The sequence below is a fragment of the Notolepis coatsorum genome (genome assembly GCF_963971535.1).
Source record: "Notolepis coatsorum genome assembly, chromosome: 8".
Lineage (NCBI taxonomy): Eukaryota > Metazoa > Chordata > Actinopteri > Aulopiformes > Paralepididae > Notolepis > Notolepis coatsorum.
The window spans coordinates 23,909,616-23,929,635 of record NC_140172.1 but is presented as its reverse complement, the minus strand read 5'-3'; the positions used below and the strand labels follow the sequence as shown (position 1 = coordinate 23,929,635).

Here is a 20,020-nt window from a genome sequence, read left to right as displayed (position 1 = left end):
TACATGATTTTCTGTTTTTGAGAAATTGTCAAACTTATCCAAATATGCTATTTTTATGGAGAACAGTGCAGCTGCAACAGATAGCACTTTAGTGATCCTTTTCTGTATTAAAAAAAAAATACATGATTTTCAGTTTTTTCTTAAATAAACATTATTTTGAAAGCAAGCACTTTTGTCATCAGATTCAGACAACTTTATTGATCCCGCGTGGGGCAATTCATATTTGCAGATTCACCAACAAGCAACAAAGACAAACAAACAACAAAACATCTCAACGACAGCACGGCAAATAAAGAATCATTGTATCATCATTGTAGCAAAAAAGACGGGACCGAAAAAGTCTTTATCGTATGTAGGGGTGCCCTGGAATATTTTATTGAACACAGGGGTGCCTTGGCAGCAGAAAGGTTGAGAACCCCTGCTCTAGTTGACTTGCGCCGAGCTCGTTATAGTATCTCTCTCATTACGCTGCCGGCAACTGTTTACGTTTGTGACTGCTATAGTCCAATAGATGCGACTGTATGTCCTTTGTTTACAAATTAGATCCGCACCAAAAAGGGTAGTGTGAACGCAGACAAATCAAACGATGTATCATTTTCACATTTGGTCCACCAGAAAGTCCGGACTATCCGCGGATAGTTCGGACTATCCCCGGACTTTCAGGTGTGAACACGCCCTTAGTGTCTGACTGGTTGGCCACCCCTGCTCTAGTCTAACGCTAACATTTCCTTTTTGTTCCGTTTCAAACCTTTATTTCAACTTGTTAGGAAGTGGAGGTTTCCCCTCATTTAGATTAGATTAGCTATCATTATTAGGGATGCCCCGATCGATCGGCCAGTGATCGGTATCGGCCGATATTCAGTATAAATATGAGATCGGTGAATTCCGATAATGCTTTATTTTTGCCGATCGTGAAAACCGATCGATGACACAGAAAACATGATCCAATTCTCTGCGGAGTTCTCACTCGCTCTTCTCTCACAGCCACACTCTGCTGCTGCACGTCTTGCCCCCCCTCCTCCTCCTCCTCCCCCTCCCAGACCCATCTCATGTGAACAAACCCTTCGGCAAGACTGCATGAACACTGCAGAGCTCCTCTTTCAACATAAGCATTAAACAAAATGGCCCAGTCATCTATTCACTTTTGTTTAATACATGAGGCGTTGTCTAATGTTATCTAGCTACTGATGGCTCCTGATATCAACGTCTGATATCATCAGTTTGGTATTCGTTTTCGCAAGTGCTGGGCTGGCTAGCATTGGCTAACTAGCTAGCTACTGATAGCTCCTGATATCAACAAATGCGCATTGATAGGTGTTACAAAGGGTCAGATTAAACCGAATATATATATTTATTGCTTGAGATATATTGTATAATATTTGTATATCGTCTGATATCCCTTGTATATTCTTTGTACATATACACGGAATATCCCTTTACCTAGGTACAGGCCAGACCATAATATTCGTTCTCCTATTGGACAGCGATCCCCCCCTAGGCGCCACGGCCATACCCCCAATGCCGAGTTCAAAGCCACCGCCAAGGCTTGTCTCAACATGCCCAGGTTTGCGCAGGAATACGAGACAGAAATGAGGTTGGCACTAGATTATTCATCTTACGTATAAATACGGCGCAGGTGGATACAGCAGTAGTCTTGTCTTATCCTAAAACGTTCGTTCAACGTATCGTTCGTTCCTTACTAGTAAAGCCTTCATCACGAGTCAACGACCAAGTGAAGTGAGCAACCTTGCATCTAAATAGAGCACTTAGAACCGCGTGCGAATAGGATGGTAAAAGTGTCAGAGCTTAGTGAAATAACGTCAAGTTCGACCTAGTTAATGTGAAGTACCGTGCACAGGAGAATCTACACCGGTGAATGCAGAGCCTTTTCCGGCTGGATTATTATATTGCTTTGGTACCGTGGCTGCTGGATCAGAGAACCGTCTACCCCGCTGCTGTGTGGGATTTACCCGTGAGGAGCATCACTCGAGCCCGTCTCTAGGAAGAGGCTGGCTGGCTTTCACCTATGCTGTCGCGCATACTTGGATTATAGCTGCTGCTTTCGTCTGCCGATCAAGGGAGTATATGTACCGCCTCCCGTAGCTGGAGCTTATTGATTCCTCGTTGATCCAGACTTTTGCATCCGAACATTCCTCCCCCTGCTGGCTTACAACCGGAGGGAACCCCTTAGTATCTCCAGCTGACCTACGAGTGTACCATATATAATTCTTATGCTACGGGTGGTATTAATTATCCCCTTCGTAATATGCTCATGGATTTACGCTCTTGACCTATTCATGCACATTCTTCGCCTTACAAGCGCAACTCTCAATCGTAATAAATGTAAGATAATCTTGGTGCTCTTCTAATAAATATTATTATAAACAGTACTTTCTTGTTAAGCCGTGTTATTGTGGGAGTGTTCATCACATATACCTGTGTACTGTATGGCCAGTAGTAATGTACATAACGCAGTAGTGGTTTAATGATACCATACTTATTCAATACAGTCAGGGAATTGTACCCCTCAGTTACAATAGGGATGCGCCAGCATGAGACCTCTGTTAGCTAGGTAGCTCACGTTAGCTCACGTTAGTATTAACGAAATTACCCAGTAAACTAAATAGTTCACTTTATTTTAATACATGATGCATTGTCTAACGTCATCTAGCCGGCTAGCAGTAGCTACAGATAGCTCCTGATATCAATGTCTTATAACATAATTGACATTATTCGTTTTTGCAGCTAAACATTGGCTAATTAGCTATCATGCTTCATAACACGTTTCAGAGCCTGTTGAACTATCGCTCTGACTGGGGACGCCGAGGGGATGCTGAACAAAGCAGAGTATACACACAGTGGAGCTGTTTGCAGATGGCGAGCATTTTGACTTGTTGCGTGGTGGCGATGTCTCGCAGATAATACAAGTATAATTATATAATATATATATTTTTTATATATATATATATATATATATATATATATATATATATATATAAAAGTATATATTAATTTTATTAATTTTTTAAACCAAAAACGATCGGTATCGGCCGATATGGCTCATAGACGATTGGTGATCGGTATCGGTGGCAAAAAACATGATCGGGGCATCCCTAATCATTATACAGCACAAGTACAGTACAACACAAAGAAGTTTGGCAGATTTAGGCTATTGTTGGTACATTATGATGACATGAAGGTATCTTTTTCTCTTAACTTGCTGTAATTTAGCCTTTAGTTTTTTTGGCAAATAATCCACTGCGTCCATCATGATGAATTTGTTTTTGGCATCTTTGTGTCAACCTCTAGAACAGGGGTCAGCAACCTTTTTGACATGGAGTGCCTGTTTGAAATATAGTTGTAACTAACTAGTGTGCCTCAACAATATTCCATGCATCGTATTTTTTTTCTTCTCATAATCAGGTCTTTTTAATGATAATTTGTACATTATTACATCATTATTGTTATTATTAACAATATTATTATGATGGTTTTATCAACCCTAAATCTAAGTTGGGGGGGGGGGGGAATGCAATGCAGACAAACAGCTGCATACAGTGTGACCATTTCACTCACATTTGCCCATTTATTTTTGGACACATCACACACCATCGGTGTGTGTACTGTACGTGTGCTGTCATAGCTCCACCTACAGGCCTAATGGAGAACACCGGGAGAACACCAGGATGTGAATGGAGGGTGAATGTGAGGTATATCATGTAAATAAGTTTTGATTGATCGCAAGACTACGCTGTAAAAAAATAAATAATAATAAGTTACCAGAACTTAAAAATATTGAGTTCAGTTACTGTGCATTAAGGTTTTCAGTTTTCAATCCATAATAAGTTAACAGAAAAATAAGTACACAGACACATTATTTCAACCTAATAAAACTATGTTTATTGTCATTGTTTTAAGAACACAAGTTGACTTGGTAATACTCACATTTTGAGTAAAAAAATGGCTTTTAACATGTGCAATGTTCAATGAAATAGAAAAATAAATAATACAATTTGTTGATTAATCCCACTGGTCACAATGGTGACCGTAATAATGTTTTTTGTTATAAGGCTCTGCAAATGTTACTGAATGATGTAGCAATGTATTTCCAGCTAAATTGAAATAATAAACAAATAAAGGGTCTCAATTAAATATGTGGTAGTAAAAATAACCTGTAGGAGGATTTCAACAAGATAAATGCGACAACAGTGCAAAATATTTCACTAATATTTCAAAGCAAATTTTTTATTTTTTTTATGCTGCCCCCTGTGCCTATGCAAATGCCCCCGCGTGCCTACGCAGGCACGCGTGCCTTGGGTTGCCTACCCCTGCTCTAGAGAAAACCCTAATGGATTGTCCAGACGTCCACACGCTTCCCATCACCCATGACAACAAGGATGGTCTGCTGGACATAGACGAGCTTGCCAGAGGTGATCATTTTACCACTTCATTTACATTCATTACATTCTTTAAAGTAATTTTGTTCTTAATTTCTATTATTCATAAACACCTCATGGATGTCAATCAATCTACATTTTATTACGGACTCAGGCTCCATATAAAAGACAATACATAGAATAAATTACACACAAAAGCACCATAAAAAACATAGTTTAACACTGAGTGCCAGCCACAAGAAATCTCGTTAGTTCATGCCATGTGTTGAGTGCCAAAAATGAGAAATCTTGTTATTTAATCGTTGTTTTTTTTATTAGCGATTTCTTCATTTTTCATCGATCTAGCCTCACGTTACCATTGGGGATCTATCTGAGCTCAAACAGGGAAAATACCGCCCCCTATCGTCTCTCCGGATGGTATTGCACCCATTGGATTGGACTGAATGAAATGGATGGGAAAAAAAGAGTCCGGAATCCACATTTTACTTGTCAGGCATGTAGGGCTGTCTTAAATACTTCTAAGCTTCGAAGCTTCGTTCGATGGGCATGGGATTTGAATATGAAAATAAAATTTGATTATTAAAAAAAAATATATATATATATATATATATATATATATATATGATTTTTTTGTGCAAAATCAACTCTGCCTCTCTTTGTTAACTACAACAAGCAATGATGTTTGTTATTTAAGATGAGGTCGGACTCGGCACTGACAGATTTGTGTTCATTGTGCTGCTTTTATAAAGCCTCAAATGACGGCTTACAATATTTCATGAAAGCAAAGTGTTTTGTTTGTCTAAGATTTATAAAGGTTTAAACTTTACAGCACTGACAAAGTTGAACAAAGTGCTGTACAAGTCCCACAGCATAATACATTTTTTTAAAATAATTATAATATATATATATATATATATTTTTTAATCTCGAAGCTTCGAATTAAAATCGAATCTCGGCCCCCGAAGCTTCGAATTCCAAAAAAGATTTGAAGGTCAGCCCTACAGGCATGTAACCGGAGACGATCCCATTCATTGTCGAGCCGCAGAACAGCATGGAATATGTGTTTCCAGTACCCAGCGTTGGATCAATAAACGCGATCGATATTTGGAATGGTGATCAGGAATTGGAATAATCTTTTTGGAGAACATCTGATCTGAGGTAAGGAATCTATTTTACCAGTCTTGGGATAATCAGAGTTTTTTTTCACATATCTCAGCCTGACCTTCGAAGCTGTTTTTGGCAATCGAAGCTTCGGGGCCGAGCTTCGATTTTAATTCGAAGCTTCGGGGGGAAAAAAATACAAAAAAAATATTAATTATAATATATATATATTTTTTTTTAACTTATGTTGTGGGACTTGTACAGCACTTTGGTAAACTTTGTTGTTTTTAAATGTGCTCTATAAATAAAGTGGATTGGATTAATTAATTAAGTAGCCCCTTTTTTGACTGTGACGCAGCCAACAAGGTTTCACTCGGCTGCGCTGCCTGGGTGCAGTGGGGCTGCTCTCACAGCCAACGACATGACATTACATAATTATGTTGCAACCTTCGTCTATCAAGCAAACTATTATATTATATTTAATTTATAATTTATAATTTATAATTATATCAGACAGTGAACCCATACAACAGGTTGATGAGGTTAAATGACTGGGAGTCATAATAGATAGTCGACTGACATGGGTAGAGCACATTGGCACAGTGACTAAGAAAATGGGTAATGGCATTTATATGGCAAGAAAATGCCTTCCTTATGTTCCAGGACATATTCTGGGACAGGTCGTTAAGTCATTATTTTTAAGCCACCTGGACTACTGCTCACCTGTTCGGTCCTCTGCATCTGACAGTGCACAGAGGAAACTACTAATTACCCAGAACAGAGCTGCCAGACTATTCCTACATTGCCCCATAACAACGAACATAAACAGTATGCATAGGGAACTCTTATGGTATCAGTAGATAAAAGGCTTGTCTTAAATACAGTTGCATTCTACAATAACAGCATCCACGCCTCTAAGCCTGAGTTTTTATATAGTCAAATTATCAGATCAAATCAAATTTATTTGTAAGGCCCGACAACACACGTTAATGTCCCCATGAGCCGGACACGTCTTCTTTAAACAAGTCAAGAAGAAACATAACAATAAGTCAAGAACAAAACAAGAACACCATAAGGTCCAACAAATTTAAAATAAATGCAAATAAATGAATGAATGCAAGCACTCTCAGACATACCCCACGCGAAGGTAAGGAAAAACTTACTAAAACCTAACAATAGGGGAAAATGCACCACAGGCAGCAGGAGGAGAGAAACCTTAGAAGGGCCATTCAAGGGGGGTTCTCCCTTTAGATGTCGGTGATAGTAGTGTTGCAGACTAACACAGATGAGTGCATGCAATATCAACTGAACATTTTGAAAAATTAAAGATCGAGCTGATAGCGATAGCAACTGAACATTTTGAAAGATTAAAGATAGAGCTGATAGCGGATCTATTTGAGGCACAGGGGCGGCGCAAAGAGGGTTGCGTCCTCCCCGTCTTAATCACAGGACGTTCAACACTCCGGTCATCGCTCCGAGACAGCAGGAGACAGGGAGATAGGGGGCGGCGCAGAGAGGAGATGCAGTCACTTACACAATCATTTAACTAGAATGGCAGGAGAAGGTCAAATCATGTTACCTCGCCCAAAATCTAATGCCTTGCGAAAATCAGTAATTTATCGAGCCATTACTTATTGGAATATCTTCCCAGAACACATACGTCAATTAAATAGCAAATCATCATTTAAACATAAATTACGAATGTATTACTTAGTCCAGGTTTTTTTTTTTTTTTTTTTAATGATTCATTCTTATTATTTTCATGAATAAAGTGATTAATCTGATTTAAATTTGTCTTTTTTTTCAACTGTCTTAACTCATTGACTGCCAGCTATTAGCCTTATCCTGTAGTAGCTACTGCCACCGCTGTAAACGATGGGAGTCGCTCACCTTGTTTGCAGGGCTATAACTATATATTATAGCTATGGATGCAATAATATGGCCCATTTGACATCGAGTATCTATTGTTCAAGATGTGAAAAGAAATATTTTTTCCATCCATACATTCCCGTTTTATACCGTGGTGAATATAAGTATGGTTTTAGAGCGGTTTAGGGTATTTCCTGGGAGGCTAGTAATAGGCCGCGACGCATATTATACTTAATCCATTGGCATTTCGTCCATATACACGCTACAATAAAAAAATGCATATGATCGGTATATTATGTTCCATCATGAATGCATGAAAGGGAGGGGGGTCGTTTCTGATTAATTGATTGTCAATAACTGCATTTGTTAGTACAACAGCATACGCTGATCAGGGTGATGGCTATGAAAACAAGGCACAACCAAGCTGAAATTGACGTTAAATTGCTCTTACCTGTGGCCGGTGAGATTCCAAAAAGAATATTCCAATTATTTGATTGCCATCATGTAGATCGTATGTCCATTTGGCCCACGACATAACCCACCACAGCATAATGAATCAGGGGTCCCGAAAACTATTCAATGCGATCGGGTAAAGCTCTCGGTCCAGGCTACTAGAAAACTCCGCCCGGAGGAATTTCAATGACACACAGCCACATACAGAGTCTCAAAGGGAGTGCAACATCGGCCGCATACCACCAGGTGGCGGTATTGGACTTTTGCGATCTCAGACTCATTCCCTATGGTTACACAGGCTCCCTGGATGGATAACGATTGGAAATAGCGAATAAAATAAACAACGATCAAATAACATATACGTGGTTGGCGTTCAATGATTGGCAAACAAACACGTATTAAATCGTTGTTGGCAGGGAATGAGTTAATGAATATAACTAATCAGTTTCGTCAACATAAATAATCCAATACGAAAGTGATGGTGACATCTTGATGGAGCGCCAAAGCGGATGCAGATAGGCTACATCATTTATGATAAATGTTTTATAAAAAAATGTATGACTAGTTATATACTATAATAGTAAATACTATAATATTAGTGTAGCCTAATATTTATCTGCAACTGTGAAGAAAAACCCCACGAATAGACACATAAAAAAATATATAATAATAATAATAATAATAATAATAATAATAATAATAATAATAATAATAATAATAATAATAATAATAATAATAATAATAATAATAATAATAAAAAAAAATTATTAGAAATTCGAATTGTTGATGAACGCCAATGTAACGAATGAAGGTCTGAACATTTGGGCTCAGCCCTATTTGACAGGTACTGTTTATAGTCCAACACTGACAAACCAGTTCATTTCTACACTTTCGTTTGTGCGCTGTTCCACGCTAAACATTGCCCCTTTTCAAAATAATCCAGTATTTTTTTCTAGATCGCAAGATATGACTTGTTATATGCATATGCGCAAATCGTTCGGGTTGCTCGCCTGAAACCTATTATTTCCAAATCAAAGGTATATACCATATGTTTCTTCACAAAATCATCAAGGGGGGGGGGGGGGGTCATTTACGAAGCTGCGATCGTTACCAAAAGCATGTTTTTTTTTTACGTTCGGTACAATATGATGCTGTGATCAATACAAAAGCACCTTCGAAGCTTTTTTTGGCAATCGAAGCTTCGGGGCCGAGCTTCGATTTTAATTCGAGAAGAAAAAATGTATTAATTTATTTTTTTTAATCTTATGTTGTGGGACTTGTACAGCACTTTGGTAAACTTTGTTGTTTTTAAATGTGCTCTATAAATAAAGTGGATTGGATTAATTAGCCCCTTTCGTGACTGACGCAGCCAACAAGGTTTCATTCGGCTGCGCTGCCTGGGTGCAGTAGGGCTGCTCTCACAGCCAACGACATGACATTACATAATTATGTTGCAACCTTCGTCTATCAAGCAAACAATTATATTATACTTAATTTATAATTTATAATTATATCAGACAATGCACCTACAAAAGCAGATGACTACAATTAAATTAGCCAACTTGGTAACACATTAGTCATAGCAGCATAGGCATAGCCTTATTAATGTTTTGTGTGGCGTTGCCGTCGTGTACAACTCCAAGGGATATTCCATTGGAGATGCATTTGAGGCAAAACATTTTTTTCGTTTTTTTTTTTTACACTTCGATTATTTTTTTAATGTTCAAAGCTCATGCCATCGAACGAAGCTTCGAAGTATTTAAGACAGCCCTAAGGTTGGGTAAAATAGACCTAGAATAGACCATACCTTAGTCAGAAGGTACTCCAAAATGAATAATCCCATCGCAATTACTTGTGTGCATTGGGCACGGCTATAATACGGGAAACAATAGGCAGCGGTGCCAGGGAGACACAGGCAGGTCCGCACAAGTGTTTAGAATGGGGAAATCAAAAGATCTAAACCCGAGAAATCTCGGGGTTGGTGCTGAACAGTTGGATTTGAAACCAGAGAAATCTCAGGTATGGCGCAGAAAGAGTTAAGAACAGTACACTATTCGAAAATGATTTGTCAATCATGCACATCCCTAGTATGTGTGCGCGTATATGTATGTATATAGTGTGTGTAATATATACGTGTATACAGTACATGTATCCATGTGTGTAATGTATATATTGATATGTGGGACTTCAAACCCCAGGAAGACTAGCTGGTGCCATTGGCATCAGCTAATGGAGATTATTTTTCATAAACAAATACAAATATGACTCTTCTCTCAGTTTCAGAAAAGGACACAGACTGGTTTGTAATCCAAGGTTATGAGGAGCTTGGAGAGAAAAGTGAAGCTAAACTACAGACGAGACTCTTTGAAATCCTGCTAAAGAGATTGTCAGCGGTAAGATGGGGAAGAAAATATTACAGTGGGAGTTGTTTTGCATAATCAATTAGCAGATTTTATATAAACTTTTACATGATAAAAATATAGATACAATTATAATTGCTTGCCTAATCTTGTTCTTGGCTGGGTCTTGCTTAACTAGGCTTGTCATGTCTTGGTCTTGCCTTGGTCTTGCTTAACTAGGCTTGCGCCGCTTATCTAGTCTCGTTCTTGGCTGGGTTTTGCTTAACTAGACTTGCCTAATCTTGTTCTTGGCTGGGTCTTGCTTAAACCTGTTCCACCCCAGGTGAAAATCTGCATAAAATGTATACCTAGGTAAATGGAATATTGCTCCACTTCTACAAGGGCTATTTGCATATTCTTGGTATCTAGGTACATCTCTGGACCTCAGTGAATGTATTCTCAGTGTCAGAAATATTGTGTCTATTACTAGGCTTGCTTAAATTGTGATGAAACAAAGGAAAATATGAATTATGATTATTATTTTCATCTTTGACAGTGAATAACACCATGATAATAATGACCCGACTTAAAAAACTGCCACTGACCTCGTTCAGTACCCTCTTGAGATCATGTGTACAAAAGATCTAAGGAAATTAATAAAGGGAAGATGATAAAACCGAAGGTTCTGTAGATACAGTACTGAATTCTCCCATCCGGACCAATGCAATTTGAAATATTATTATAGAATATAGAATATATGCTTATACATTACCTTATTATAGCCAATTCGCACATTTATATATATATACATATAGTATCTTTCAAATGCCAGAGTTCAATTTGGATTTAGTATCACCAGGCATGCATAATAACTAGGGATGTCCGATATTATCGGCCGACCGATATTATCGGCCGATATCGGCAGTAAAATGTGATATCAGAAAATATCGGTATCGGTTTAAAAAAAAAAAAAAACAATAACAATATTTGTTATGTATATATCCAGTGAAATTATTAGTTACCTGAAATTATTCAGTTTTTTGGACGGGGAAACCCTGCATATATCGGTATCGGTTGGATACAATACTGTGCAGTGTACTAATATACAATACTATATAGTGCAAGGCAGAAATGGAGAAATGGGACGAGGTGCAATTTAGGTACAATTCACAGTAGGTGTACGAGTTGTAGTGCAAATCCTTTATCACTTGACATGGACCACACACATTGACAGTGTTGTGAAGAAGGCACGACAACGCCTCTACTTCCTCAGGCGCCTAAGGAAGTTCCAAGTCAGTCAGAAGATCCTTAGGAACTTCTACTCATGTACAATAGAGAGCATCCTGACCGGCAACATCACCTCCTGGTTTGGGAATAGCACTGCACAAGACCGTAGCAGACTACAAAGAGTGACACGTTCAGCCGAACGCACAATTGGAGGGGGGCTTCCCACCCTCCAGAACATTTACAACAAGCGGTGCAAGGGGAAGGCTAAGAGAATTATTAAGGACTCGAGCCACCCGAACAACTGCCTCTTTGAACTGCTGCGGTCAGGCAAGCGATACCGGAGTCTTAAGGCGAGCACAGAAAGACTCAGAAGAAGCTTCTATCCCCAGGCCATCAGGCTGCTAAACGAACAATAATCGCTAAACGAACAATAATCACTATGCAACAACCATCAAATGCACACAGCACACACACCCACACGCACACACTCACTCAAACAAACAACACACTGCAGCACCCACTCTCCACACTTTAGATCACACAAACACACTTACACTTTATATTTATTGATAAAGGATTTGCACTACAACTCGTACACCTACTGTGAATTGTACCTAAATTGCACCTCGTCCCATTTCTCCATTTCTGCCTTGCACTATATAGTATTGTATATTAGTACACTGCACAGTATTGTATATTGTATGGTAACTACGTCTATTCTGCATCGAACATTGTACATATGTCTAAACTGAACACTGTGACCTCTTTTTTTTTACTTCTAATTTTACTATGTTTTTATTTCATACTTATCTTGTCTTGCACAGTCTCTGGAGCGCAACAGTAAGAAGCATTTTGTACAAAAGTATTCTGTACTTCTGTATGACAACTATTAAAGAAACTTGAAACTTGAGTGTAAACACTTCTACTTTTAACAATACAAGTCAGGGTTTGAAGTGGTGCTTTGATTTGTGTCTGAGAGAATTAGAAAATCAGAGCGGTTTTAACTTTAAAGCCTAACGGTCAAATCTGGGTTGGATAAGAGTGTTTTATGTCTCTTTCTTATGTGTTTGTTAAATGGTGCATTTATATAGCGCTTTTATCCAAAGCACTTTATGATTTTGTTCCTCACATTCACCCATTCACTCACACATTCACACACCGACGGTGCAAGATTCCAACCTGCTCATTGGGAGCAATTAGGGGTTACATTTTCTTGCTCAAGGACACTTCGACAGGGAACCTTCCGATTACCAGATGACTTCTCTAGCCATATGAAATCTGCGTTCACGGACGGAATCGCAGAATTTACCAATAAAAATGGAATCACCTGTAAAATGTGGAATATTGCAGAATTTGCCCTAATCTGGACTGAAATTCCATTTTCGGGAGAAGATGGAAAGTTTGGTGCAAAGCAAACATGACCGGGGACGCTACAGCGTGTTACACACAGCAATGGCCAAGCGTCTGGCTGCTTCTGTGTTAACACTTTCCGTGCCAGCCATGCGGTGCCTAGGAACCCTGTTGTGTGCCACCACTCTATTCAATGACGGAGCTCTCATATTTGCGAATGCATAAACTATATCTTAAATTATGGCTATGTGTCTAATATGGCCGTCGCTTATCAAGCACTTGTTTGCAGTCAACATTGTCGAAACGGATTGTTTTTTAATAAGTTAATTTCCGTTTGATACCATTTTGAAAAACGCTCGTTTTTTGAAAGTTTCAGAAAAAAATTAAGATTCTGTTATAAACGCCCTTTACTGGAATACACTGGAATACACAAAACACGTTGTCATTTTTCTGCCTATTTATGAATCGTTTTCAAATAAACGCTAGATTATCGATAGTATATGTGTACTTATGCACGCTATAGAAGCGGGCTGAAAAATCGATTATCTTATTTCCTGATCGCACGCACACACACATACACACATATGGCACACGCTGATATATAGGTGAAAATAGCTCTGATTAACCCAAGACTGGTAAAATAGATTCCTTACCTCAGATCAGATGTTCTTCAAAAAGATTATTCCAATTCCTGATCGCCATTCCAAATATCAATCACGTTTATTGATCCAACGCTGGGTACTGGAAACACATTCTCTGCTGTTCTGGTGGTGGGCAATGACTTGGATCGTCTCCGGTTACTTGTCTGACAAGTAAAATGTGGAAGCAGGACTTTTTTCTCTCCATGCGTTTCATTCAATCCAATCCAATCGGGTGCAGTACCATCCGGAGAGACGATAGGGGGCGGTATTTTCCCTGTTCGAGCTCAGACAGATCCTCACTGGTAACGTGAGGCTAGATTGATGAAAAATGAATGGAAATCGATAATAAAAAAAATAACGATTAAACAACGAGATTTCTCGTCGCTGGCACTGAAAGTGTTAACGTCGTCAAAAAAGCGAAGAAAATCCGCACTAAGCCCTAAATTCAGAGCAGAGCAGTATCCTAATGACTTTTATGCCTCAGACGATAAGGTGTTTTGCAAATTCTGTCAACATACCGTGGACTGGACCCGCAAAAACATGCGCGAAGATCACTTAGTCTCCAAAAGCCATGTCAGGAACAAGGAAAAACACACCAGGGCCCCGTTCCCTGTACGTGGCTAACTGAGTTAGCCGGATAATCTTCAGGATAACTTGACATAAGTCACGCTTTTTGGTTCCACAAAGCAGTTTTGTTTAAATCACTATGGCAACAAATCGAAAAATTTGAACCTGCTCCAGTGCAGGTTTAGTTCAGTTAGCTGGATAAACTGGCCACTCCCTCGCAAAAAAATGCCAGATCCCATTATACCATTCTGAATTATGTTTTTGTGCTTCGTTTTTCTAGAGGGGGCTTTTGAAATGTAAAATAATAGACCTAAAATGCTGATCATAAATCATATTCAGCCTATGGATTTACTTTGTCCTAAATAATGCACATCATAGCTAACAATATACTCGTTATCACCATACATAACGCTTATATTGAAACACGTTGACATTAGGGCCGTTCTTTCAACCTAAAAGTGCACTTTCTTCAACCTCGCACCTAAATTCCTTAGCAACCCGTGTTACCAAGTAAACAAATCACAAAACAATAGCCAGTTAGCCAGCCAGGTACCAACGTTAGCTCTCAGAACGATTAGCCATGTTAGTTAGCCATCAACCAGCCAGGTACCGACGTTAGCTCTCAGAACGATTAGCCACGTTAGTTAGCCAGCAACCAGCCTAATACCGACATTAGCTCCCGGAATGATTAGCCACGTTAGTTAGCCAGCAACCAGCCAGGTACCGACGTTAGCTCCCGGAACGATTAGCCACGTTAGTTAGCCAGCAACCAGCCAGGCAGAGACGTTAGCTCTCAGAACGATTAGCCACGTTAGTCTGCCAGCAACCAGCCAGGTACCGACGTTAGCTCTCAGAACGATTAGCCACGTTAGTTAGCCAGCAACCAGCCAGGCAGAGACGTTAGCTCCCGGAACAATTAGCCACGTTAGTTAGCCAGCAACCAGCCAGGCAGAGACGTTAGCTCTCAGAACGATTAGCCACATTAGTTAGCCAGCAACCAGCCAGGCAGAGACGTTAGCTCCCGGAACGATTAGCCACGTTAGTTAGCCAGCAGCCAGCCAGGCAGAGACGTTAGCTTTCAGAAGAACGATTAGCCACGTTAGTTAGCCAGCAACCAGCCAGGCAGAGACGTTAGCTCTCAGAACTATTAGCCACGTAACCCTCTGCTGGCACGTGCTGTGCACTACAATCAACTCCGTGTCTGTAATAGCAGTCTGTGACGTCACTGTATTGAGAATCATACCGGCGGGATCTCGAAATATCCTGGTATACCGTAATACCGTCATACCGCCCAAGCCTACTATTGGGCGTTTGCCTCTGATTAGTTTCATATTCTCCGCTGTGAATGTATTTGCTTAACCGGAGTGCCCGGATTGTGTTTCATTCAAGCATAAATTGAAGCGTCTTTACGCATGGATTGTGGATGTGAATTATGAGGAATCTGAATCTGTGGATTGTTGAATTGTATCACTGTCACTCACACGTTATTGTGATATTGTAACTGGGATTAAAATTTCGGAGGAGATGCGCTGTTTGACGGACTTGATGATGTGGACGTGACTTGAGAAAAGTGAATGAGCAATTGCAAGCCTTTGACGTTTTCATGAATGAATTTGAGAAAATGCATTTATCTGTTCAAGCACTGTTATCTGATGAGGGGAACCATGTATTTATATAGTACATGATACCTAAGCGCATACAGTACAGATATCCTCATAAGGATCTATTAATTCGTATCAATTAGATACTCTTTGGGCTTGTTTTTATCTACTTATTCTGAAAGAGTTGAACTAATTATTTTCACTAGCAAGATCTCATTTGATTATTCATTCCATTAAGCCTACTGCCAGCAGGCACATTTAAACGTTTAATTTTTTTTTATAAAAAGACAAAACGACAATTTCCTTTGACAAGCAAAAAAAACACTTTAGTGTAAAACATACTTATAACTTTTCTGATGTACTTCTGAATTTATGGCTGCATGACAAAAATTTGTACAGTTGCCTCCAGGGGGCGGGTCAACGTACCACTGGCCCAGTCTCCCTAAGTTAAGACATGAAGGTTTTGGCAATTTGGTATTTGTTTGGGCAAGTTGTCCAAGTTTAAAATGTCTGGGGTTTTGCATGTAGATTTAGGAAATTACCTTGACCATGTACCTTGACCTTGAACATGTTCTTGAAACACAAAATGTACTTATTAATTAATTAAATAATTATTCACCATGCTTCCTATGTGGCTTAGTCCCATAGTTATGGTCAGTTTTTGCTAAACATTACCTTGGAAATGACATTTGACCTTGAGATGTAATAATTACTTCAGAAATGTATCCCTTGCACCAACAAACATAGAAAAGGTGATATTATACAAGGATCTAGTTCTAATAGGAGCTGAGATATGACATGTTCTCTTTCTGACGGTAGCCATATTGGATTTTATGCATACAGGCCACCAGGTGAATACCCCAAGTTGTATGCAGTGATTTTATAAAACCTTATGCCCATAACTAACACCATACCTAACTTTTGCAAAACTTTTAACCAAATTGCAAAACATATTCCCTCTCAGCTAAAATGTTTTACATTTGTAGTATTTTAACATCTCCATAGTCTACTAACTGCTAGCATCTGCAGCGACGTAATTCTCTTCGCAATACAAATATTACAATTCTCTCGATACTGGAAGCTACATCTGATGGCTCTAAAGACATTCATTGTCAATGGATTGGTCAAAAAGAAGAGAGCGCTGCTGGGATACACATACGTAGTAAACCATCAGTGAAAGAAAGCTGCTGTTTGATAGTAGAGCTGCCACGGTATTGATTTTTTCCTTACCGCACAAATTTGCTAAATATTTCCTACCGCCGCGATAACCGGGCAACATTTTTTTTAATTTGAAAGCATTTTTTATTTTATTTTTTTTAGTCTACTCTTTATAGCATATAGCCTGCCTCTAGTCTAATGGCGCTTTTCCACTGCATAGTACCTACTCGACTCGACCCGCTTTAGGTACCTGGTACTTCGTTCCTTTCCACTGCAGGTACTACTCCGTTTGTCTCCGTGTGGGGACGTAGGCGGGGCCGCTTGTGTACAGCATGAAAGCTCCTTGAGCATAGCTATGTCTGAGGGCTTGCAGCAAGCCAGAGTTTAACACAGTTTCAATCAATAACAACATTAACCAGAATCTCGTTGTGTCTATTCTGCTAAAGCTAACGTTACCTCTTGTGTCTATCTGCTGACGTTAGCGTTAGGCCAACAACAACAACAAGCTTAACACATCAGCGATCTTTTTGTGACACTAAACTCTCCGCTCGGTGGTAAATTGGGTTGATGTCGGTTTTGTTTCATCAATAAATGAGGCAGAATACACAGTGAATCCATCCTTTTTTGTTTATTGCACTTGGTCCTGTTGCAAACAAATCCTGAATGAAATGAATCCTTAGCGAGGCAGTAAAGATGGCGGCTTTCTGCTTTTGTGCAGGACGCTCCAACGTGTGATGCGTCTCTCTTCTGACCAATCAGTGGTCTGCAGTGTTTCACGTGACTTTTCTGGTACCACTTCTACCCAATAGGGTCGCTTGGAACCTCGACAGAGCAGGGTACTTTATTATTATTATAAAAAACAGTGGTGATGCGGTATTCAGCCTAACTCTGCGGTGGGCGTGATGTAACAGCGATACCGCGGTAATGCGCTAATCGCGGCAGCTCTATTTGATGGTGTTTCTTTTTCTTGTAATTATTTTTCTTGTAATTCTTTTGATAAGTGAATGACAATTGACAATATGGATGTATTGTTTAGCCCAAGAGTAGCCTATTGATCATTTGTTTGTAATATGTTTATCAGATCGACATAAGCATAGATATAAGGAACTTGTTAGTTCACACCTTATTTCACATCTATGGGCAGATGTAACTACTATGACAGACGGATCAACAAATCAACAGAAAAAGGTCTTTCCTCCTTTGCCTTTCAGCTATAGGCCACAACAGGATTAACAAGCAGCATCAAGGCTGCAACAGTTGTCTTAGTGCTGGGCAGACTGAAAGGTTATCGGGTGGCAATATGCTGGATACTATAAGACTGTTGAAAGAAACAGGCAAAATGTGATCTTAATTCATAATCTTGATCTGATAAACATATTACAAAGTAATGATCAATAGGCTACTCTTTGGCTAAACAATATATGGATTAATTGACATGTAATTTATATTGCTAATATAATGTCCATTCCATTTGAATATATCATTTCTGAATTATCTGTGCTAGTGGTCTGTGTACTCTTAATTGCTCCCCAGAACAACACAAACTAGGAACACCATTGATATTTTTACAAGAACAGATACAACCACAATGTCATATTGCAGGCAACTGCCTGTTGGGTTTTATCTCAGTATTTTATTAATGTTGGCTAGTTTTCGATAAACGTCCTTGGAGCAGATTCACTGTTAGATCACATCAACAACTACATTTTGAGCATACAATTCTTTTTGAACTTGAGAAATACAAACTGAACGAATGCAAAACACACAAAATCTGAACTCTTCATTGGTGTACTTCTCTCTTCTCCAGGTACAATTGCGGCATTGCTCCCCAACAACAAGCAGAGATATGAACGAGTCAAGGCCTCACTGCTGTGGCCAGTGTGGAACATGCTTCAGTACCCCTGGAGGCTTAAAGGAACACCAGCGCATTCATACAGGAGAGAAGCCTTACCACTGTGACCAGTGTGAGAAGAGCTTCAGTAACTCTGGCAACTTAGAGATTCACCAGCGCATTCATATAGGAGAGAAGCCTAACCACTGTGACCAGTGTGAGAAGAGCTTCAGTGCATATACACACTTAAAGAGACACCAGCGCATTCATACAGGAGAGAAGCCTTACCACTGTGACCAGTGTGAGAAGAGCTTCAGTAGATATGACCACTTAGAGATACACCAGCGAATTCATACAGGAGAGAAGCCTTACCACTGTGACCAGTGTGAAAAGAGATTCAGTAGATATGACCACTTAGAGATACACCAGCGCATTCATACAGGAGAGAAGCCTTACCACTGTGACCAGTGTGTGATGAGCTTCAGTAGATATGACCACTTAAAGAAACACCAGCATATTCATACAGGAGGGAAGCGTTACCACTGTGACCAGTGTGAGAAGAGCTTCAGTAGATATGACCACTTAAAGAGACACCAGCGCTTTCATACAGAATAGCCTTACCACTCTGACCAGTTTGAGAAGAGCTTCAGTCAAACTGGAGAATTAAAGAGACACCAGCACATTCATATAGGAGAGATATACCATTATATTCCAGTATATTCATTCAGGTTTTCAAACCTTAAAATTGTGTAGGAAATCTGCATAAAAACTAAACATACTTGACAACACATTCATCCTTGACAGCAATCCAACTAATGTGATCTGCATCAGAAGAACTTCTGACACTCATCTTCAAACACCAGTGTTGTGGTTTTAATAGAGCCCTGCTCTCTAGTCCTCTCTTCCAACAATAGTTGTCTCTCTTCCAACATGGCTGCCTGTAACCAGACACACATAGGGCCCAAGGGGTGCTTACGTGGTTTTATTACTTGGGTGCTGGGAGGGTCAACTCTGCGTTCGCACATACAGCCCCTCTGATTAATGTACAGATTCTCAGTGTGTTTTGGGGGGACAGGCATGCTGTTGATTATTTTCCCAATTTGATGTGTGTGCATGCGTGTGTGAGTGATTGGGAGAGGAACTTGATTCGCTGTACACATCGCTATTTTTTCACCTGCTATGATGACGTTAGTTTGAATATTTATAGAGCCTTTGATGTGCCCTTTATTTTTGGTTGAGCACCAAGGTTGAGATGTGAAACATTGGAAACGCATATTATTGTTCCACTGGCTTTCCTGTTGATATATTTCTCAAATATCTACACATAGAAACCGTTGTCCCTTCCATTGCCATGTTCAAAACAATTGCTGCTATGTTACAGACAGCCATGTTGGAAGACAAAGAACTACACACATTCAGTGCACGGCCTCTATTAAAACACATTTTCAAATCTTATGACCACCTGCTATCAGAAGGCCTCGTTGAG

General features: G+C 39.5%; 1 long non-coding RNA gene across 1 annotated transcript in view; it reads left to right on the top strand.

The window, feature by feature from the left end:
* LOC311233262 overlaps positions 1 to 18,787 on the top strand; it is a 48,740-nt gene extending 29,953 nt beyond the window's left edge. The window contains exons 2-3 of the long non-coding RNA XR_014620020.1: positions 10,098 to 10,213; positions 18,511 to 18,787. This is a non-coding gene — a long non-coding RNA (uncharacterized lncRNA). The remainder of the gene's footprint in view (positions 1 to 10,097; positions 10,214 to 18,510) is intronic.
* Positions 18,788 to 20,020: the final 1,233 nt, after the last annotated feature.